This window comes from Aythya ferina (assembly GCF_964211825.1).
Source record: "Aythya ferina genome assembly, chromosome: 2".
Taxonomy (NCBI): Eukaryota; Metazoa; Chordata; class Aves; order Anseriformes; family Anatidae; genus Aythya; species Aythya ferina.
Genome location: NC_140297.1, coordinates 86,369,814 through 86,393,888, shown reverse-complemented (window position 1 = coordinate 86,393,888; position 24,075 = coordinate 86,369,814). Strand labels below are relative to the sequence as shown.

The following is a 24,075-nucleotide window of genomic DNA, read 5'->3' as shown; positions in this document are numbered from 1 at the left end:
TTATCACACCAGTGTTGTGTCTACTGCTGAGCAGCAGTGGCACAGCATTGGGCCTTTCTCTAACCCTCCTAGGGGGTGGGCAAAAAGTGAGGAGAGAAACATCACTAGGGCAGCTGACCTAAACCAATCAAAGGGATATTCCATACCATGTGGTGTCACACTCAGCAATAAAAGGTGGAAACAGGAAGAAGAGGGGAGGGGTGGGCTCTCGTTGGGAAAATGTCGGTTCTCCTCTCGAACACCGGCTGCGTGCGTTGAGGCCCTGCTTCAAGGACGTGGTCAATCATCGCTCATTTGTGGGAAGTAGAGTGTAATTTCTTTCCTCTGCACTTCCATATAGCCTTCATTTATTTTGTTTGTTTGTTTTCCTCCCTTCTTTTTATTTTTCCTTTTCCCCTCCCTTTTCCCCTTTCCCTTTTTATTTCCCCTTAGTTAAATTGTTTAGTTCATGGTAGTCTTTATTTAATTATTATAATTATTTCCCTTTAATTAAATTATCCTTATCTCAACCCGTGAGTTGTTCTTTGCTTTACTTCTCCCCCTCCTCATCTAAAGGAGGGGGAGTGAGAGAGCGGTTGTGGGGTTTAGCTACCCAGCACGGTAAAACCACCACAGTGCTCTTGTTCTGTGACTTTAATAACTGTATGATCTTACTCTGGGTCTCATCTTTGTCTTCCAGCCTCTCTGGTCTCTGAAGCCATCAATATCTTGGAAGAGAACATGGCCTACAGAAGTAAGTTTCATTTCCTTACAGAAAAATGTTGACATGAACTGAAATTCAGAACTTGGGAAGTAGTTACTTAGGAACCAGGAAGCTAGATATTGTACTATCTGTACCTTTTTTTGCTCTTTCAGTAGTTCTGCCTGCCAATAAATGTTACATCTTCAATATTCTCAGCTAGTTAGGAAATATATGCTTTCCTCATTAGATTACTGACCTACAGATATGGTGTTTGGCATCTATCTATCTCTATCTATTGTAAAGTTAGCTGTGGTACAACTGCTGTTAGTTCATTGACACACACAGCAAAAAGTCTCACGACACTCTCATATCTTTACATGTGAAAAAGCCAACTATTTTTCAGGTAATTTAGTTGAATAACAAATCAGGAAACGATTAAATAAGGAGAACCTCTAGTGACATCAAATTTCTGTCCATGAAATACTGCTTCCGTAAGTCAAGTTTGAAACTGCCTGCAAGCATTAGTGAGAGAACTTCATAGCAGCTAATTAATTGCTCCAGTGGAGGATAATAGGTGGAAGCAATCAAAGTTTTAAGTAAAACCAGTATGTTCTCTAGCAGGGTAGACAAAGGCAATATATTAAGAATGCAGCAATACTGCAAAGTCCATGAGCAAAAGATATTTTAGTTTGAAGACAGAAAATATTGGACAATCATAGAATCACTAGGGTTGGAAAAGACCTCCAAGTTCATCTGGTCCAACCATCATCCTACCACCAATGTCACCCACTAAACCATGTCCCTAAGCACCACATCCAACCTTTTCTTAAACACCCCCAGGGATGGTGATTTCACCACTTCCCTGGGCAACCCATTCCAATGCTTTTTTTGAGAAGAAATGTCTCCTAATTTCAAACCTAAACCTCCCCTGGAGCAACTTGAGGCCATTCCCTCTAGTCCTATCACTAGTTATCTGAGAGAAGAGGCTCCCCACAACTTCTTTGCAGGTAGTGGTAGAGAGCAGTAATGTCTCCTGTGAGCCTTGTCTTCTCCAAATTAAGCCTACAGTTTCCAGTAACCAGTAGCTTTCAAAGAGGTTCTCAGATACTGACTGTCCCAAGATCCCTCCTTCTGAAGCAACATCTCTTGTAATCTCCTATTTTTTTTCCCATCAGTGTCATTCTGTTTGTTGCAAATAGAATAAAAGCAAGAGCATCCTTGAAATAATATGGTGGTTCTTACCCTGACCTCTGCTAATGAAGCCCTAGCTGACTGTTTACAAGCAGCGAATAAACTTCTCCACTTGGAGTTGTATTAACTTAAAGTAGACACAGATCAAATGTATAAGTTCTCTTTGATTTGTTTATTACACCCAACAGTACAGAGCCTAATAGCATAGAAATGCTTCAACAGAAAGTCTAGTGTTGTGAATTAAAAGATTGACTTGCAAGATTACAGCATTTAGTAGTGATCACAGCCAATTTCAACATCCCATGTGAGGAGACTGCAGCTGTAAACAACAGTATTGTGTAGGCATTTTTATCTTGGTCACCCTGCAACCTTCTTTTACTAAGTAATACTCCCAAGAAGTTGTACCACATAAGCAATAAGTAAACTATGTGTTGAGCATCTTAAAGGGCTTCTCAAATCAAAGAGCATACAAACAACAACAACAAAAAAAACACAGTCTTTAATAATTAAAACAACCAGTTATCATGCATGCAATTGAAACAAAAAGATCCTATGATCTGCAGTTTACCAGGCAGGAAGTAGCAGATAGGTCAAAGAGTTTTAAAGGCAGAGTAACTTATAAAAGATCATTAATTTTCCCCTTAAATTCCTGCATAAAAAGTGTAAGATAGTATCAGACTCTCCTTCGAGAGGACTCACCCAAAATTAAATTAGTCAAATCAATCTAACCAAATCACTATTCTGCTGAAACACAAGGCTCAGAAGGAAAGTGTGTTTGAAGTTCTACCTCAGGTTGCTCCCCAGGCAGTTTACAGTGAAGTGTGCATAATGCAATATCATTTGGTAACTTGAGACAATTGTTTTTGCTTTTAGGGGAGATATTTAGTAAAAATGTTTAAATCTTATGAATACTTTTTCTTCCTTTAAAATGCTTATCTTCTGTGATATATGCGTGTGGTTTTAAACTGCATTGCATCTAAACAGAGACACATTAAGGAAAAATAATTATCCTTTTGGTTCTACAGGTGTTGCTTAATGCTCATGGGGATGAAAAATGCCATCAGATGATCTTTGTACAATGAAATGAAATTCTGCATAATAAAGCAGTTTTCACTGGGTAAAAAATAATATATATAGGTCAGCCATTATGAATAGATTTCCAAGTTTTGCAGTGCTAACACTTCAGTGGTTCAAATCTTCTTGTCTACTTTTATTTTCAAAATGAGTAGCAATATACACTAGGAAGGATCCACTTGTCTCAGACTGGTTTTCTCCTGTTGCAGACAGCCTCGCTGCCTAATCTCTTTCATACACAGATAGAAACACCATTTTAAGACCTATTATTATTATTTTTTTTTTCTGTTGTGTCTCTTAAAAAAGCTGTTCCAGAGCTCAGTCCTCAAGCAGAAATAAACCTCTTGATTCCAGCATACATTTACTCTTCAATGGACAACCATTTGTTCGTGTGCCAAAAAATATCGTTTAGCTTAAATAGTTTTCTATTTTCCCTTCCAGAGTTTGCTCTTCTGATGATATGTTTATAGACAGTAATCATATCCCGTCTCACCCTTAAATATACCTCAAGTTTTGCAAAATACAGTGAATAACAAGCTAGGCTATTATGAAGACTGTATTGAATTCAGAGATAATGCCAAGAAAATATGAGACACCTGATTCTTTAAAACAGAAAATACTCAAAATTTGGACTATACAGAACTATACTTGCTTTTATATCATCACTTTCAGATCAAAGATTTGATATGATAAAATTATGTATGGACACTGTTCTGCTGGTGAAGTGTAGGAAAATGTGATGTGCTTTACACATATACATAGATTACTGGGAAATCTGTTTTACTAAAAGAAGAAATGTTTGCAAATGTCGTCATCTCTGCTTCCAGTACACACTGGACAGAGAGGTCAGTGGATAAAATGAGAAAAAGGAGCTCAGTTCTCCAGAGTTTACTTTTTTTTTTTTTTTTTTTTTTTTCTGATTGTCTTTATAACCAGTATTTGTTGGCTATATACATCTGCGACTGGCTAAATTGTGTGGTCTACATTTTACATACATATTGTATGTATATATACATACCATATGCATATATTATATATATATATATACAATATGTATATATTGTATGTATATATACATACAATATGTATTACTACAATACTTAATTTGCTTGAAAAAAATAGGCCAATTGGATACAAATTAGACACAAAAGTTAAAATATTTCCAGATACTTCTCTTGACTTTGGATCCCACTTCAAGCATTTTTTGGTTTTCTACATCTGATCTTTAATGTTTCCATGTGCAATCAAGAGAAGTAACAGTTCTTGATCTTCCAGGATAACTTAAGATAATATTGTTAGTTTTATTTAAAAAACATAATTAACTTAAGTTTCAGCTTTAAAGTTCATAGCAGGCAAGCAGATGAGACCAGAAAACAGAGCATTTGTATTTTACTGCATAGATTAGGTATTAAAACTGGAATGACTTTTTAAAAAGGTTGTTCTGAAAGTAACAAAGTTGTCAGCAGCTACATTCTCATTGCTTGGAATATTAAGCATTCCCGAATTGTTGCTTTCTCTGCTTTTCAATGGCAAATAAGGTAAATTTAGGTAAATTAGTACCAGACTTCATCAGAATGGAGAGGTTGAACATGTTTTTAAATATATATTTATTTGTAAAAAAATTACCTTGGTGTATAAATTGTGTTTTTTAGAGTTTCTGAAATTTGTGCTGTTTCTGGGCTGAATTTGATTAGTACCTATTATGAAACTCAAAGCTTTGAAGAAAGAAAAACTTTACTGAAAATCCTATCCAAGTCATGGTGTAGTTCAGATCATTTTGTCTTGGCTCTTTTGTTGTGGTAGGCTGGAGTAAAAGGTGTTAGAGATTAGTTTGCTGTTTAGAATCACCAAAGCATATTTGTTTCTTTTCTTTCAACCAAAGTACTAACAGCTGGTCAATGGGTTACAGTTCTCAAAGGGAAAGTAACTTTGTTTCTTTGGATTTGATGTAATTGGGTTAAGCACTAACTAATTGCAGGCACTTTCCTCTCTGATTTAATAAGACAGGAAGTCTGAATTATAGTGAGACATTTGAAAAGATACAGAGAGAATTCTAAAGCATTGTATGTCCTATTCCTACCCTTAGGCTCCTTAAGTCCATTGCCACTCTTCATTTTTCTTTTCCTGGACAGTGTCAGCAGCAGCACTGGATGACAGGTCTTGGGTATTTTTCAATGAATCGCAGAAGTTGTGTGGCTAGAGTAGACCTCTGGATGTGACTTATCCAGTTTCTGACTCACAGCAAGGCTACTACAAATACAAGGCCAGGTTAGCCATGTTTTTGTTCATATGAGTCTTGAAAACTTCCAAGGAGGTTTTCCACACCCTTCAGTGGATAAACAATTCCTGTGCTCTTGCACCATCCCGGTAAAGGTTTCCTTCCCATCAAACTTGAACCTCCCATGTTGAAGTTTCTGACTACCACAGCTGAGAAGAGTTTGGCACCATCATTTGCGTGACTGCCTTTCAAGTAATTGCAGACTACTGTAGCTCACCTCCTAAACACTTTTTTTTTTTTTTTTTTTTTTTTTTTTGCCAGCCTAAGTGGCTTACTGCAAATTATTTTGTATCTCAGGTGAAGATCTGCAACAGGCATCCTTCCTGCTCTGGCTGTGGTGCGTTCTTGTAGAAAGCACCACAGGTGGCAATGTTGTTCCTGTTTTCTGTACTTAGATGTGTACATATGGTTCCCTTAGATGATGGTCATATGCACTTTGGAAAAGAGTGTGTGCCATTTGCAGCCCATGTAAAATAAATTGTAAAAATTCCCTCTTGCTTTGTGGGCTTGTATACCACACAACTGAGTCAATACCATAGGAATTTGTTGTTTTGAATTTTGAGGATTTGATTTCTCAGACCAAATGTGGTGTAAACTTTAACTTTTTTTTTTTTTAATTTCTCAGACTTAAGAAATCTGCTTTTTGAATAGAAAGAAATATCTGCTTCACTGATACACTCTGCACAATAAAATCATTCTTTTACAGTAAGTACAATATTATCTGTTTAAATGCTTTTGAAGTTGATTTCTTGCTTTTTGATCACTTATAAAAGGAGATGCTTTCGTATTGATAAAAAACTTGCAATAATTGCAAAAGATTCAAAATGAGATATAAAGGAAATTAACTGGTTAAATGATTACCAACAATGACTCATAAGACCGTTATGGATGGATATTTTTGTGCTTAAAAAAATAATGACCCAGTGGGCCATGGATCCTGTGACTTATAACTCTCTTCTGATGCCTTTGGCTTTTTGCTATTATCTATTAATTTCACATTTCTTTCCTACAGCATTCTTCATTATGGACCCAAATAGAAATGACTGGGTAAATCCTAGAGTGGGGTAATATAGAATACATCAGAATAAATTTTTTTGCATTCTTATTCTGAGATAATACATATTTTCAGGGTATTTGAATATAAAAGCCTCTGAGGTTTAGGCTTCTGTTTGGAGCATTTCATTTTATCTGCCTTAGCGTTCAGTTTTCCATTGAAAGTCAGTGCCTGAACTGAGTGGTATTTTGGGTGCTTTTGCATTTCAGTAGCTGCAGTGATGACAGAAGAAGCCTGTAGCAGTAGTGGACAGGAAACTGCAGTTAAAAGTATAATTGACACAAACTCTTATTTTATCACCAACTGAGCTTTGACCTGAATGGAGCCAAGGCTACTGGTGCCTAAAAAGTAAGTAATTTCTCAATTATCAGGCCTGGCCTTTAGAATGATCTAATGGACTTCAGAATGTGACCGTAGTGAGTAATTTTAATGCATTCATCATTTTACATTTTCTGGTTCTCATTCTAATATAATGTGGTAATAAAAATATACATAACGTACAAATTTTCTAAGGTGATTAAACTTTTAGCCAGCTCAGGAAGGCCTAAGGTATTCAGCTCTACCGGTGAATGAATCTATGGTGAGAATCGGGCTGGTGAAATAACATTAAACATGTATTTCTTAGTTCTCGAAACAAATCAACCTCCATTTTGTGCATTAAATAGCCACGCTGTGTTTCATGAATCAGTTTACACTTGTCTGTGTTATTTAAAACAACCTTAAGGCTATGGGGTTTGACACTATGCAGCTTTTTGTTTAACTCCGTGTTTTTTTTTTTTGTTTGTTTTTTTTTTACCTTTTGTTTAACTTAATATTCTCAGCTAGTTTTTAAGGACAGAAAACTTACTGTATAGTTATTAAGGAGGAAAAAAAAAAGAAAAAGAAAAAAAAAAAACACCACAACAAAATACAAAACTTTGTGTAGCAAATTTTTTGACAACATTCTTGGAAATTAATGTCTTGTTATGTATACCCAAAAAAGCATGCAAATTGCAGGGCTGAATGGTGTTACTGTCTGAACTGGAGAGAGTTTGGGGCCACAACTATGTCCTGTAACATTAATATACCATATATACCATATTGAGCTGTGCATATGAAACACTTACCGTTCTTTCTTATGTACTAAATGAGTATATAAATGATTGATGGTAGTGTATATGAATTATTCAAATTAGTGAAAAATTATATAAATGGAAGCTAGAATGTCACTATACAGTCCTTTTCAAGAGGACAGCTATATTTTATATTTAATGTTCGCTAGAATAAAGATTCCCAACTTTCCTCTAGTGCACATGTTCTTTTTCTCAATTAGCACTTAATTGTGTACATGACTGATCTAGTCTTGGGGAAGCAAGTGGAAGTATCTTGGACACTGATACACAAAACCAAAAGCAAATACCTATGTGGTTTTGCATCAATATTCATGCCATTCCATAGAATCCTTTCTCTATTTCCAGGCCCATTACTGATTCCAATTATTGCTTCTCTTGCCTATACTCATCTCTGGTTGTGCCCTTTGCTTTTCCACTCTGCTGATCCCTCATAAATTTTAAGATAAAGGTCAAGAGAGCTAGACTATTTTCTACTGTATCTCAAAAGCATGAGCCTCTTCTAATATTCCAATTTTCTGTGCTTCCTTCATATTTTTCAGTCCATTGATTATAATGTCACTTTCAGAAATTTCCAAATGGAAAAAAAAAAAAAAAAAGGTTTTCTGAGATGTACTTGGTTCAGTTACGGTCTTCAGTGGTTCAGTGTAAGAAAGTCATGTGCATAATGTCATAACGTGGTATGCAAGACCATTGCATAAGCACAACATCTATGATTTAAAAGAGTACAAACTATCTTTTATGATAAAAAACAGAGGACTACTGTGCTGGAACACTGAAGACTCTATCTTAATAATCAAAACTAATAAAAAATTTACTTTTACAGATAAAATAGTATTAGATGTTCATTAAAAATTCTGGTGTGTTTCTTTTTGATGTTTCAGTATCAATTCTATATAATGTCAGCATTTCTCTGACTTTGGGTTTTATTGGCAAGCTCATAGTATGCTAATGCCTCTTGATAAATATCTGTTTTCTTGGTTATCTTTCTGTTAATATCTTTCGATTTTGTTATGCTTTCCTAATTCTCAGATCTTCTGAATTGTGTTGCATGTACTAGCAGAAAATATAAATAAGATCTAAAAGCCTCACTGAATTTATGGACAAATAAGAACATAGTCTGTCACATCTGCCCATTTCTGGTATGAGTATGTCCATAAGTGAATACTCAATTTTGAGGGTAAGATGTATTCTGAACAAAATAGGAAAAATCACTTTGACGGGAAATAATTTCAACAATTTATGAGTCTTGATACCTAAAGATAAAATTACAGCCCATCCAAATATGTATCTCTATGGCAGTGAAAAGGAATTATATTGGAGAGGAAGACACAATTTGTTGTGGATGTCATGGGAGATGGTGTCAAAAATCTTGCTAAAGTAAAAAAACAAAACAAAACAAAGCAAAAAACAACAAACAACAAAACAACGATATCCACAGTTCTTTGTTCATTAAACCAGTCATCTCATCATAGAAGGGTGTTTGGTCAGGCATTTCTTCTTTGTAAATCCATGCTGAGTAATCCCAATTATTATTTTATCCTTAATATGGTTGTACATGTCTTCCAGGAGGTTTTCATCTATCACTGTTCAAAGGAACACGGCATGTTGACTAAGCTGTAGTTCTCTGCATCTTCCTTCTCCTTCCCGAAGAAAGGAATGACATTTATTTATTTATTTATTTATTTATTTTCAGCCTTCAGGAACCATTCTCCATTACCATGCCCTGTCAAAGATAATTGTGAGCAGCCCCACAATGACATCAGCCAGCTCCCTTATCAGGTCTCATTGACTTGTGCACATCCATTTCAATTAATTGATTCCTCAATTGTTCATCCTCTGCTGAGGATTAGTCTATATTTTCCCGGATTTTCCCATGGATCTGGAAGATTCTAATATTCCTGAAGGTGAATGTTGCCAGAACAAAAAGAGGTGAAGAACACCTTTCTTAGTTTTCCCTTTGCTATGGATATTTCTGTGAAAGCCTTCCTTGTCTGTCTCAACGTTCAGTTCCATGTGTTTCTCTTCCACAAAGGGCAACTCCCCCTCCTTAGTGTGTCTGCATCCTTCTTAAGGAGCATGTATAAAACTACCTTACATTTCTTCTCAAAAGTTCAATATTAGTGAGCCAGTACAAAGGACATCCATGACACAGCAGACTTAATATGGCAAGGACAGCACAACTGTACCAGTTGTACAGAGTTTGAATATGTTGCTGCCTTCAGAATGAAAGAAGCTATATGCTAGCCCAGCTTTTTCATGCCAGTTTCCTATGTGGTGTTACAAAGATTGAGTAGCATCTAAGTGTTATCTCTATATTCACAGTAGGCAACCAAGTCTTTGATAAAGAACAGTCAATATAATGCATTTTTTTAGAACTTGTATCACAAAGAACAAAAAAAGCCATAGTCCCAGAAAAATGACTTTGCATCAGAAGTTGATTACAAAGACAAATTCATTGCAGTTACGCTGTTTTTCTTGTCTGTCATTCCTTTTATTTACCTTTCCTACCCAAATTTAGAACTGTACAACATAACTATGTGTAATATTATCATGTATGAACTCCCACAAAAAGTTAATTTTAATTCAATACTTGAATTATTTATACATGCTTGTATGAAAAAAGTGTTTTTCAGTCTTGAATAAAACAAACTTACATCTTCTGTCCAGCATTTGAATCAGGTATGAACCGCACAGAACAAAAAGTATCTCCAAACAGTATGAAAGAACACAAAAGAAACTGTCTACCTGTTTTGCTTTAAACATGTTTTTAGCCTTAATCTTTTTGCTCTAACTAAGAAATGCATCAGAAATATATATTTTGATACCCTGTGTAGTGATCCATGTACTAGGGTATATTCTGTAAAGGAGACTGCCATCTCTATCATATAATGTGAAAAATGTTACATATATTAAAGAACAATGTCTCTATGTCTGTTGTTTTGCAAGAGGAACCACAAAACCCTTTAAATTATTTTATACTATTATGCACTTTACTAAGGAAACACTATTTCTACAGGCATGATAACAGTTTCTAAGACTAGGAATGCTAAAATTGCTAGGAGAGCTAGGAAAGCATTCTAATTTTAAAAGACAGTGATAATGACTTTTCAAACAGCCTCATTTAGGATGAGTTAGTTCAGTATACAGTACTTATGGCCAGAAACAAAACATAACATTAGTTTAATTTGACGTAAGAAAGCAGAATAATCTAAATGAGTTAACATAGAAAACAGTAGTGAAAAATGCAGTTTAAAAGCCAAGAAGAATGGTTTGCATGATACAGTAATTATTTCCCATACTTGTATAGCTCATGAACAAGGAAAAACTTTTTCATGTGCTGTACATGAGCAGAAGTGATGATTTCTTCCAATGATCTGAAATGATGAAGCCTAAATTCCTAAAAAGGGACTACATCAGAGATGTGTTCCATGTATTATTATTTATTTTTAATTAAAAAAACAAAAACAAAAACAAAAACAAAAACTATGAGTTTTTATTACCCATTCTACTTAATTTTCTTGGAAATAAAAAAATAATAAAATCTTTCTATCTCTAATTTACATTCTATGACTATCTTTAGCTAGACTACATTTCCCAAGTAAAGCTTGTTGTTAATAGTGTAAGGCATTTCTCAGCATAATAAGGATTTCTGGAAGCCTCCCACTGGCTGTTTGGAAAGTCAAATTTCAGAAGACTATTTTTATTCATTAATTCTTAGAGAAGTTTGGTGTTCAGGATTATTCCTCTTTAAAACATGAACGTTGTATTTGGAACAATTTTCAATGAAATAATCAATCTTCTCTAGTAATATGGTGATATTTCTTCTAGGCTTTCATATAAATCTCACTAATATTTTTTCACTTCAGTATTCTATAAATTTTATAGCTCTAATCTGAGGAATTTATAGCAAATTTGGTATTTGTATCTATTTTTGGTTGTTCTGGTGTTTCCCATAACAGAACCTGGACATGGTTTAGTGGGTGACATTGGTAGTATGGTGATGTTTGGCCAGCTGATCTTGGAGGTCTTTTCCAAGCTTAACGATTCTATGATTCTACAAACCTTCTTTTCAATCACTTATAACTTTGCCTGGTTTCAACCAGCTTGCAGAATTTTATGTATTTCTGAACATCTCATTATATTGTGAAAAATCTGAACAAAAACAGTTTACCCATTTCTAAAATTGAGACTAGGACAGGAATAATATTTTTCTGTCCATACTTACAAATATTGTTAGTCTTTTAAAGTCTTGTTCCTGTACATACGTTAGGAAGAAACATTTGAAATCTGCAAGTAATTGCTGAATGGAAGATAATAAACCTTGTTTTCTAAAACTCTGTTTTTTATTTCCTCGTTAGCTGTTTTTTAGGTTTTAGAAGGTAACAAGTCTCAAGTGTGTTACTGAAAATTTACTTCTGCTCATATAAACAGTGACTATACTGCATATAAAGGGAAGTGAACATTCTCCAGCATTTCCATAATGGGCCATCAAGACAGTGGAATCTCACTGTCCTATGCTCACAGTGTTTCTTGTCTCTTGGAGAATGTCCCACTCTTGTAATTTCTCTTGCCCTTGTATAGTAAGTAGGGAGCAATCATCCCTCTTCAGTAGTGAAATTTAATTATCAAGCTACAAGGAATAATAATGCAGGGAGTATGACTCTGTTATCCTGTGAATATAACAGGGGAAGAAGAAAAGGAGTCAGAGCTGGAACTGGGACTGATTTGGCACTGAAACAGGAATTCAGATTCAGGAAATGAATGTCGTCTTCTATTGTGCATCACTGCACACACAACTTCTTGCAGCATGTGACAAACTAGCAGCTGAACTGCAAAGCAGCTGTTTTATTTTCAGCATTCCCTTACATCTTCTGGGATATTTTAAACACTTGTAAGCAAATAAATAAAAATGTCCACAGGGCCACTAAAGCCTTCTTCTGACCTGTCCTCCTGGGACTTTCTGCCAGGAAGTGAGTCTAGTTAAGTTATCTTCACAGTAAGTTGTAAAGTGTGCCCATGTTGCAGATATCTCTGGAGACTAGATGTGGGCAACAGCTGAATTTATTGCATCTGTCCACAGGCTTAAGATGCTCTTTTCTTCCAGGGATATTTCTGCTGGGGGACCTTTGGCTTGGCTGACCTCCAAACCAAGCCATTATAACAATAGATATTGAGACAATGAATCAACTGTAGCAATTCTGGCAGACCTGTTCCATCTTCATAACTGAAACTAAAGAGTCATGGAGTTTCAGACTCCATGGGATGTTTCAGAAGCAATGGCATGGGAATGGAGATAATAGCTTATTTTTGCAGCTGTTCAGATCTCTTGTATTAGAGCTGCTTTCTGGGATTGCCATGATCTTTGTGGGGAAGGAGACTACAGATCCTATGGCAGGGCCTGAATCCTGTTCCACCATCAGAAATATTGAGAGCTGGAGTACCTTCCTGATCAATTAGGTTAACAAGGCAGTCCTGTTCTGGATCCAGTATGTGTTAGGTGTGTTTTGCTTTGCTGAAAGCTAACTGAGTTTTGGGATAGTCTAGTCCATTTTAATTGTGCTAAAACCAGAGGTGGCCTATGCTTTTCTGTTATGAACAAAGAGAACTTTCTAAAGAACAATATTTATCTATTTATCTATCTATCTATTTATTTATTTATTTATTTATTTATTATGACGTAAAAGCAGTACGTTTATCTGTTGTTCTGAAGTGATTTCTGCCACTCCCTCTAACCATGGGAGTGGGAGGAATTGGAGGTTTATTGTTTCCATCATTTGTAGATGATTTCATTAGGGAAGAGAAAAGAAATCTGTTGCCCATCTTATTGCTCACTAATAGCTACAAGTTAGAGGTTCTAAGACTCCACTGGTATGTGAAAATTCTTTTTTTTTTCTGAGAAATACGAATTCTGAAAGATGCTACTGTGACCCTGAGTAGCAAGCATGCTTCACAATCAGCAGTCACAAAGGTGACATCTAAAAGTTCTGTCCTGATTGCTGGTTGTCCCTGACACATTTCCTCCAATGGGTACTATTTTTTTGGATCAAAACCCTCTTTTTGTGATGGGAACACTAACCAAGGCTGTAGTTATAACCAAATCCAGTCTTATGACTGAGGTAGGAGGTCTTGGAAAATATCCTTGGCAAAGACCCACTGTTTCCCTCAGATCTTGGAGCACATGCATAATATTGGCATCCCCCCAGCCAGTGGAGAAGAATGAAACACAGTAATGGGCCTGTCCTGATTTTTTTCTGATTCTCAGGTAGCAGCACGTAGGCAGAAGCAGTGGCATCAGGAGGCACCGCAGCAGCAGTAACAGACTGGGTGTTTTTGCAGTGAATACTAAACAGGGGTTACTGGCATTGCCACTGAGCTTACCCTGAGTCAGTGCTGCAGTATCAATTACCTTGTCATGTAAAAATGTTGGAGCCGAAAACACACAGGCACATACGCTGCTCTTTAAAAATCTCATTTACTAAACCCAATTATACAGTAAAAGATAATAGGATTGCTGAGACTGCGGTAACAAAATGTAGTAAATGGCAACTCAAAAATCAGTGCTTTGTCTCTATCAAAGGCAAAGGAACTTGTTGGGGATTAATTAGTAGTAATCTGGAGCAGTGTCCTTAACTCGGGGTCACAGTACTGGAGCAATTCCTGTCTTTTTGTTCTTCCTTTATTCCTGTTCTTAGAGTGGACTGTGATGGCCTTTTATGTTAGATCTTTTTGTAATCTTTGGCTTTTCGCCATATACATGATGTTGGATATTTTTTTTGTTTCACCTCTGCTGTGTCCTGAAATCACTTATACCCAATTCTCAGAGTTCTATTTATTTAATAAATGGTAACTGAGCATGTAGTGGCAGGTGCATTTAAAAAGCTTCCTTTGGCATCTTCTGAACTAAATGTCTGTGGCATTGTGACCTGTGATGAAAGGATATGGGACGTGATAAGCCACTTGTTAAGAGAACGTCAAAGAGCTGCAGAGTGTCCGGCCAGACTTCCAAGATAGTCAGGGCCCAGAGCATATGAATTTTGAGGAGTGACTATTGGAGCTGGGCTTGTTTAGTTTGCAAAACAGGAAGCTAGAGGGTAAGCAACTCACAGCAGCCTACAATTGCTTGTCAGGGGATTACAAAGAAACCCTTTGTGGTTGTAGCAGACAATACAGAAAGCGAAGTCAACCACAAGTTTTAAGTTGAGTGACTCAGATTGGACATTTCTTCCAACAGTCACTCAGAGAAATGGTAGAATATCCATCCTCAGAGGCTTTCAAGACTTGGCTAGACAAAACCACAGTTAACCTAAGATAATTTGGTATTAATCCTGCTTTTAGAAGGAGGTTGGGCTAGAGGCCTCCACAGGTCCCTTTTAACCTTCTCTACTCCGTGATAGAGGTCCCTTTTAACTCTTCTCTACTCTGTTAACTCTCCTCTAGCCTCTGTGACTTAACAGGGGAGACACTTGCTTTAGGACTTCCCAAAACAGGGGCTGGCATTGGACCAACTGTCTCTTTTTCTGAATATTGCAAAACTGGTTGTGGTAATCATCACCGAGAAAGGGAATATGGAAACTGCCATGTTCTCTTCATCAGCTTGGAAGTTAGAAATGAAATTTTATAGGTGTTATTTTCTTGTCAGATGTGAACACAAGGGAACCTTGCCGGTTAGGTGTGGAATTTCTGAATTCATGAAATAGAAAGTGAAAATGAAATATCAGCAATATACCATAATTTACATCCTTCTGGATCATTTCAGTAATATATACTTAAAGCAAACCTGAGTTTCTTGTAGTTCACAGCATTTATGATTTCCACTGTGACTGAAATTATGTTAGAAAGATAGCTTTTCACAGAGGAAAAATTGAAACAAAAGAGAAAAATGATAAATAAAGGGACACCAATTCTCCAATATCTATATAGAGGCTCCAAAATTATAGGTACAAATAACATAATTAGGACTTCAAGAAAATAAAAGGATATATTAAGGTTTTTATTTTGCAAAAACAGGCATTTACAGTGAGTGTCTTTTCACCAGGAATAACTTAGAGCTATAAAAGAAAACATTAAGTATTAGCTCATGTTCCACATGCTGGCAGGTGAATTTGTGATTCCAAGGCATGCCATATTGCTTTGAAGTGATTTTTATGTTGTTCCTTTTATCTAGTATCAAACCATTTTTTCCCCCACAATTTCACTGTTTTCACTTTTTAGCTAGTGTGTAAGGCAGAAAGTATAAGGTTTGAAGTTGGTTTTCAATGAACTGTTGAAAGCATGTACTTCTGAAACAACTGCATGAATATAGAGTGCTCAGAAGTGGGTCATGTTCTAGAAGAACATGAAACATGGTTAAACAAAAAAAAAAAAAAAAAAGGAGAAACCCCAGAAACCACAATCTTTCAATCTTTAGTACTCCCAATACAATTTGGGGTCCTTCGTGACTTCAGCTATGAGCAGAGTGGTATTTCAGGGTCAGAACCATGACCATACTCAGAAGATGGCACTGCAGTTTCGATTTTTTTTATTTTTTTTTTAAATTGTAGTGGCATAGACTCAAAAACTTATAATTTTTATGTTCTTCTTACCTTCCAAGTGTCTCCCAGCTGTTTCTCCTTAATAAATTTACCCCAAAAATGTGACATGACATTTACAATTGATATACCTGCAAGAATACTACTACAAGCCTACCTTGAGTTTTGGAGTACTGGATGTTTCCAAATAGACACGAGTCACCTCTGTGACCATTTTTTTTTCCATCGGCATAAACATTCTATATACAAGAGATGTTTGTGCAAAGTCAATATGTAAAGAAATATATCAGATGAGCCACCATCATGGTAGATAAACATTGGTAGATAAAGAGCTTAAGAAAGCGATGAAGAATTTAAAGATATTTTCTCTTATTAATCTTTTTTTTTTTTTTTTTTTTTCTATGCTGTGATATTGTAACTAAGTGAATTGAATCATGGACATATTAGATAATTATGTATTCAAACTGTGAGATTCAATTTTGCCACTTGAAAAATCAGCATATCAGAACTGCAGGAGCATTAAATTTGAGCAAAGAGGAGAAATGTGGTTTAAGGTGTTGCACAGAACTAGTTATATTTTGTCAGTAGCATCCTACCACTTCTAATAACTGTACAGAGATGCTAGAGTAGAACAGTTTTCTGAAAGTCTGCGCTTTAGTTATGAACACTACAGTGTATCCCAAACATTTCTGAACATCTTTGAAATGTCTCTGTACTATTCCAGAATGCCCACACACTTACAGATGGACCTCGAATTAAAACAAAAAACAAATTGTTGTTAGGAAACCAAATAGAGATGGAGTGAAGGAGGATTGGTCTAGCTCTGTCTAGAACATTCTTTAACTTATGTTGAATTTTTATTTTAAAACATTAAACAGATTTATTTTTTTATTTTATTCCACAGATTTCCACTTCCTTCCAGAAGTGTATTCTGTTTTTTCATTGAAGTATTTTTATACATATTAGAAAAAAAATTATAAAAATCCTCCAATGAGCTGGGATATATCAGGTGTACTAGATAACCAGCAAACGGCATTAACAGGAATTCCAGAATGATTTAATGGGCCTATGGGTCTGAAAGTGCTAGACTTATTTAATGTTACTTGCACTTAAGCAATGTATGAAGTTAATATTATTATTTGAAATTACGTTTTCTGTAAGAAAATCTGTTCTTGTTCATCTGACTTTTGAAAATCCCCAGGTTTCGAGATTATATAGCCTACAAAGGCAGCATTTTCCTGTGCTTAACCACACATTTGTAAGTGAATTTCCAGTTGTAACTGTCCTTTCTTTGTGAACCTCTAAGAAAAGTCTGGTTTCATCTTCTGCACAGCTGCCATCAATCTTCTCACCTCCAGTCTAAACAAACCCACTTCACTTAACCTCTTCTATGTCTATGAGAGGAATATTTTCATTAAATGTATCAATGGTGATTAATTTGAAATGTATCAAGCAAAGTTCTTCATTGTTGACAGTTGTTTCTAAACAGAGTTCTATGGAAAAAAATGATAATCTTTTAGGAAATAGATTAATAGACCACATTTTATTAAAAAAAATAATAAATAAATGGAAAATTAACAATGCAATTATTTCAAAGACAATCTGCAAAGTCTGTCTGGGGAGTGCTGGTGATGTAGCTCTGCCATGAAACATACATAATAGCAGCATGTGATATTGTGCACAACCTTTGAAAATAACTTTGATGACAGAAAAGGTAATTGTAGTAATGACAAATGACTTACAGAATAAATTCAGAATTACTACCAAGAGAAATGAAACAAACAAACAAACAACAACAACAACAAAACAAAAACAAAAACAAACAAACAAAAACAAATCAATAAACAAACAAACAAACAAAAAACAACCAAGCAACCAATCATCAAACAGTGCACATGGCAATTTAAATTACAAAAATATTTGTTTTAACAGTAGATAAGAACAGCACATAGGATTTCATATTTTCCTCAGCCAATTTAAGATATGTTTTCTATTATAATTTAAAAATATTTTTTAGATATAATAGAAATCATAGAAATTATATTTCTATGATTAGACGCTTAAGGACATTTTCCAGCCTAATTATATACGTTTCACTATAGTTAGCCTGCATTTCAGTAGGTTCTGGTTTTTTGTGTGATAAATCCTGAGAGCTCTCTGATAAAATCATAATTGGAAAAGTCTTTCTCAACCCCTTGAAATTTTGATTTTCAGATTGTATCTATTCTCCTGAGCTCATTTTTTAAACACAATGAGGAATGAGGAAAAAAACACTAGTCTAGTCCCTGCATAAAATGAATTACAGTCAGTGAAGCACATACAGTTGCTTGCTGTGAGTAATTCTAAGCAGCTTTCAGATCTAATAGATAGAAAAATAGCAACCAATGGCAAAGGTATGAAAACAAAGCAAAACTATATCTTACACTATTGTTCAATACTGTATTCCATAGTTCTGCTACATTTTCTTGAGGAACCTTCTGAAGAAGGAATAAAAAAGCTGAACAAATGAATGAAAGAAGGATTTTGCTTATGTTTCAAGGTAATTTTTTTTTTTTTCTCCCCTGAAAAAGGTAACGTACCTACTGGAAAGGGATTGGAGAATTCAATGTCTATAATGCCAAAAGGGGTATATCCAGCTTTAATAACATTCCTGAATGCTCCTTAATATTCCTTAAGCATATTGTGTTCACATGTGGCTAGAGAAAGTGGAGATGCATGACATATTCTTTGGTGTGTTCTATAAGCCCAGATGTCACAGTGAGAGCAGAAGTTCTCCTGATGAAAAAATAAATATATACAAGAGAAATAGCAAGTTAGACCATGAGTTAGTGAGAACATTGTTTTTTCCCACTACAAACCACTGCATGCCCTTCTTGTGCACTAAAACTGGCACTTACTAATAAAACTGCTCCTGCCACTAACTGAAAAATACCCTCCTCCAGTGCAGGAAAAATTTCTCCATGAACACATTCCTCATATGATGAGCTGTGGTACCTCTCAGGGCCATTGATAAAAAAAAGCAGCAAGTGCATAGGCATCAGATGAATGCTGAACAGTTATGTATGTAAGGTCAAGATCAACTCCTTTGTGCCTTTTGAAATTCCCCAATATGCAGTTGCAGCAGTTTAATGTTGCATGCTTTCTGGGGGTGACTGTCATCTTCATTTCAAAGTTTATGTCCTTTGAGAGGTGGATTCCAGAAGTAATGTTGCCCGCCTCAGTTTTATGCCTGCCAGCAATTTTTCCAGGAACTGAATATTTTGCATACCATATAGAAGCAGCTTTCCTGTATTTCTTTCACTGATGTATGTATATTACACAAGTAAGTTTATATTTATGTATAAATGCTGAGAGAGAGATGGGAGAAGGAGAAAAGCAAATTTTTCTCCTCTTGCTTCAGCAACTTTCCTGCAGATCTCAGAAGTTTCTTCTTACAAGTTCTGATAAGACCAGTTAGAGTCTTAAGAGAAGTCACAGTGTCAAAATGTCATAATTTTCTCCATAATTGGTAGCCCAAAGAACAGAGATTAATATAGCTTTTTGTCTTTGTTTGTAGAAAATTATTTAGCAGAAAACATCTGAAGTTTGTCTACTCTTGTCCTACAAGCTGCAGACAAGTGGAATACCAAGAAGGAGTTTCTAATGCTCTTAATGATGCTACGTGGAGAAATTTGAGAAGTTGAAAGCTCTACTAAAAGAGTCATTCTGTTCAGCATAACCCATACAAAAATATAATAATATTCTAATATTCATTTTCAAAGTTAGGAGTTCAAAGTGAGGTCATGCTTAAACATTGGAAATCCACAGAATGTCAAAGAAGTCAGGTGTTCAGTTGCTACACATGACAGATTCATCCAATAGTTTTTCCCAGATGATGACTTTGTACTGAGTACTTGAAGTTCTCCTTTAACTGTTCCTATCTTACATATTCTATATCCCTTTAATTTTAAAAGCAGTATCCAAAGTCTGTCAGATACTGGTTCCCTGACACAATGTGGCAAGATGCCTTCCACATTCATCCAAACTTGCTTTCTGAGCAGTAATATCATTGATATATGCCAACTTTAGGAAAACCCTATTTACTTCATGCTACTAAAGATATTTATTGTGTTTACACATCATGGTGTTGATACATCAAGGGTCATTACCATTAACACATTCATAATACTTTCAGAGGATAATGTTGAGGACCACCATGGGCTTGGGGAGTGGGGACTCTGGGAGGTGTCTCAGTCTGGGGACGAGAAGGCTAAAGAGAGGGTGCTTGAATGTGCAGCCAGAGCCTCCGTGGCAGTGCCCAAAGCACAGCAGCAGACTGAGCAAAGAAGTGAGAGGGGCAGCAGTTCCTCTGGAGAAGCAAAAGGCTTCATTCAGGAAGTCGGTACACATCCAGACCGACTACCCGTTAAAACATGCAGCAGTTGAGGTCACTGGATGCAGGGAGTGTCTGAGCCTGTTCCTGCCATCGGCAGGAGGCAGAGAAACTGCGTGCATTAGGTGTGAGCAGGTGGATGACCTGGTCCACATGGTGGTGGAGCTCAAGGAGGAGGTGGAGAGGTTGAGGGATATCAGGGAGTGTGAGCGGGAGATAGACTGGTGGAACGACTCCCTGCAGGGCCTCAAGAGGAGGTATCGAGGTGAGACACCCCAAATGGGGGTGGACCCCCTGCCCTGTAGCCGTCTGGCAGAGGGAGGGGATCTGGGAGTTGAGGAGGAATGGAGACAGGTCCCTGCTTGACATCGCAGGCGATGCCCTCCCCTTCCGGCCCCACCTTCCCAGGTGCCCTTACGCAACATGTTTGAGGCCCTGGAGCTTGAGAGACCAGTGGGTGAGGAAGAGGTAGCAAGTGCACCCAGGAGGATGCCTAGGGCGAGGAGGTCAACTCCACGCCTCAGGACTGCCTCCACCAAGAAAGAAGGGTTATTGTTGTGGGAGACTCTCTTCTCAGGGGAACAGAGGGCCCTATTTGTCGGCCTGACCCTACCCGTAGGGAAGTCTGCTGCCTCCCTGGGGCCAGGGTCAGGGACGTTGCCAGGAAGCTTCCCAACCTGGTTCACCCCTCTGACTATTATCCTCTTTTGATAGTCCAGGCAGGTAGTGATGATATTGAAGCCTGAAGGCTATCAAACGAGACTTTAGGGGACTGGGACGGTTAGTGGATGGAGCGGGGGTGCAGGTGGTGTTTTCGTCCATCCCTACCGTGGCAGGGAGGGGTACAGAGAGGACACAGAAAGCCCACCTGATAAACACCTGGCTCAGGGGCTGGTGCAAGCACAGAAATTTTGGGTTTTTCGACCATGAGGCACTTTACTCGGCACCTGGCCTGATGGCCGCAGACGGGTCCCTATCTTTTAGGGGAAAACGGATCCTGGGCCAGGAGCTGGCGGGGCTCATTGAGAGGGCTTTAAACTAGGTAGGAAGGGGGATGGGGCTGAAGCAAGGATTGTTGGAGCTGTTCCAGGGGGAACAATAGCAAGGCCGGGGGATAAGGCAATGGCCCAGCTGGAGTGTATCTACACCAATGCACGCAGCATGGGTAACAAACAGGAGGAGCTGGAAGCCATCGTGCGGCAGGCAGGCTACGACTTGGTTGCCATCACGGAGATGTGGTGGGACCACTCTCACGACTGGAGTGCTGCAATGCCTGGCTATAACCTCTTCAGAAGGGACAGGCAGCACAGAAGGGGTGGTGGTGTGGCTCTCTATATTAGAGAATCTTTCAATGTTGTGGCACTCGAGGCTGGGAATGACAAGGTCGAGTCCCTTTGGGTTAGGATCGGCAGGGCCAACAAGGCTAGCATCCTGGTTGGGGTCTGTTATAGACCGCCAAACCAGGATGAGGAGACAGATGAGGAGATCTACAGGCAGCTGACAGAAGTTGCGAAATCTTCAGCGCTTGTTCTTGTGGGGGACTTCAACTTCCCTGACATATCGTGGAAGCACAACACAGCCCAGAGAAATCAGTCTAGGAGGTTTCTGGAGAGCGTGGAAGATAGCTTCCTGACGCAGCTGGTTAGTGAGCCTACCAGGGGTGGCGCCCCGCTAGACCTTCTCTTCACAAACAAAGAAGGACTGGTGGAGGATGTGATTGTCGGGAGCTGTCTTGGGCAGAGTGACCGCGAAATGGTGGAGTTCTCTATTCTTGGCGAGGCCAGGAAGGGGACCAGTAAAACCGCTGTATTGGACTTTCGGAGGGCTGACTTTGAGCTGCTCAGGACACTGGTTGGTAGAGTCACTTGGAAGGCGGTTCTGAAGGGCAGAGGAGTCCAGGAAGGCTGGGCGCTCTTCAAGAGGGAAATCTTAATGGCGCAGGAACGGTCTGTCCCCACGTGCCCAAAGACGAGCTGGCGGGGAAGAAGACCAGCCTGGCTGAACAGAGAATTGCGGCTTGAGCTTAGGAGAAAAAAAAGGGTTTATAATCTTTGGAAAAGTGGGCAGGCCACTAGGGAGGACTATAAGGATGTTGCGAGGCTGTGCAGGGACAAAATTAGAAAGGCCAAAGCTCATCTGGAGTTCAATCTGGCTACTGCCGTTAAAGATAACAAAAAATGTTTTTATAAATTCATGAACACAAAAAGGAGGACTAAGGAGAATCTCCATCCTTTACTGGATGCCGGGGGAAACTTAGTTACAAGAGATGAGGAAAAGGTGGAGGTGCTTAATGCCTTCTTCGCCTCAGTATGTAGCGGCAATACCGGTTGTTCTCTGGATACCCGGTACCCTGAGCTGGTGGAAGGGGATGGGGAGCAGGATGTGGCCCTCACTATCCATGAAGAAATGGTTGGTGACCTGCTACGGCACTTGGATGTGCACAAGTCGATGGGGCCAGATGGGATCCACCCAAGGGTACTGAGGGAACTGGCAGAGGAGCTGGCCAAGCCCCTTACCATCATTTATCAACAGTCCTGGCTATCGGGGGAGGTCCCAATCGACTGGCGGCTAGCAAACATGATGCCCATCTACAAGAAGGGCCGGAGGGCAGACCCAGGAAACTACAGGCCTGTCAGTTTGACCTCAGTGCCAGGGAAGCTCATGGAGCAGATTCTCTTGAGTGTCATCATGCGTCACTTGCAGGGCAAGCAGGCGATCAGGCCCAGTCAGCATGGGTTTATGAAAGGTAGATGAGGGAAAGGCTGTGGATGTGGTCTACCTTGACTTCAGCAAGGCTTTTGACACCGTCTCCCACAGCATTCTCCTCAAGAAACTGGCTGCTCTTGGCTTGGACTGGCGCACGCTTCGTTGGGTTAGAAACTGGCTGGATAGCCGGGCCCAAAGAGTCGTGGTGAATGGAGCCAAGTCCAGTTGGAGGCCAGTCACTAGTGGCGTCCCCCAGGGCTCGGTGCTGGGGCCGGTCCTCTTTAATATCTTCATCGATGATCTGGACGAGGGCATTGAGAGCACCCTCAGTAAGTTTGCAGATGACACCAAGTTAGGTGCGTGTGTCGATCTGCTTGAGGGTAGGAAGGCTCTGCAGGAGGATCTGGATAGGCTGCACCGATGGGCTGAGGTCAGCTGCATGAAGTTCAACAAGGCCAAGTGCTGGGTCCTCCACCTGGGGTGCAATAACCCCAAGCAGAGCTACAGGCTGGGAGATGAGTGGTTGGAGAGCTGCCTGGCGGAGAAGGACCTGGGAGTGATGGTGGATAGTCGGCTGAATATGAGCCAGCAGTGTGATCAGGTGGCCAAGAAGGCCAACGGCATCCTGGCTTGTATCAGGAACAGTGTGACCAGCAGGGCTAGGGAGGTGATCGTCCCCCTGTACTCAGCTCTGGTGAGGCCGCACCTCGAGTACTGTGTTCAGTTTTGGGCCCCTCGCTACAAGAAGGACATGGAGGTGCTTGAGCGGGTGCAGAGAAGGGCGACGAAGCTGGTGAGGGGCCTGGAGAACAAGTCCTACGAGGAGCGGCTGAGGGAGCTGGGCTTGTTCAGCCTGGAGAAGAGGAGGCTCAGGGGCGACCTTATCGCTCTCTATGGGTACCTCAAGGGAGGCTGTAGCGAGGTGGGGGTTGGCCTGTTCTCCCACGTGCCTGGTGACAGGATGAGGGGGAATGGGCTTAAGTTGAGCCAGGGGAGTTTTAGGTTAGATGTTAGGAAGAACTTCTTCACTGAAAGGGTTGTTAGACATTGGAACAGGCTGCCCAGGGAAGTGGTGGAG

General features: G+C 38.8%; 1 long non-coding RNA gene across 3 annotated transcripts; it reads left to right on the top strand.

Annotated features, from left to right (window-relative positions):
- Window positions 1-205: 205 nt before the first annotated feature.
- Window positions 206-6,963, top strand: LOC311432415. 3 transcript variants are annotated; one of them, XR_014690044.1, is made up of 5 exons: window positions 206-310; window positions 680-733; window positions 5,080-5,215; window positions 5,851-5,930; window positions 6,489-6,963. It is a non-coding gene; the product is annotated as an uncharacterized lncRNA (long non-coding RNA). The 3 variants fall into 3 exon arrangements; XR_014690045.1 differs by having other exon boundaries at window positions 216-296; XR_014690046.1 differs by having other exon boundaries at window positions 216-303.
- Window positions 6,964-24,075: the final 17,112 nt, after the last annotated feature.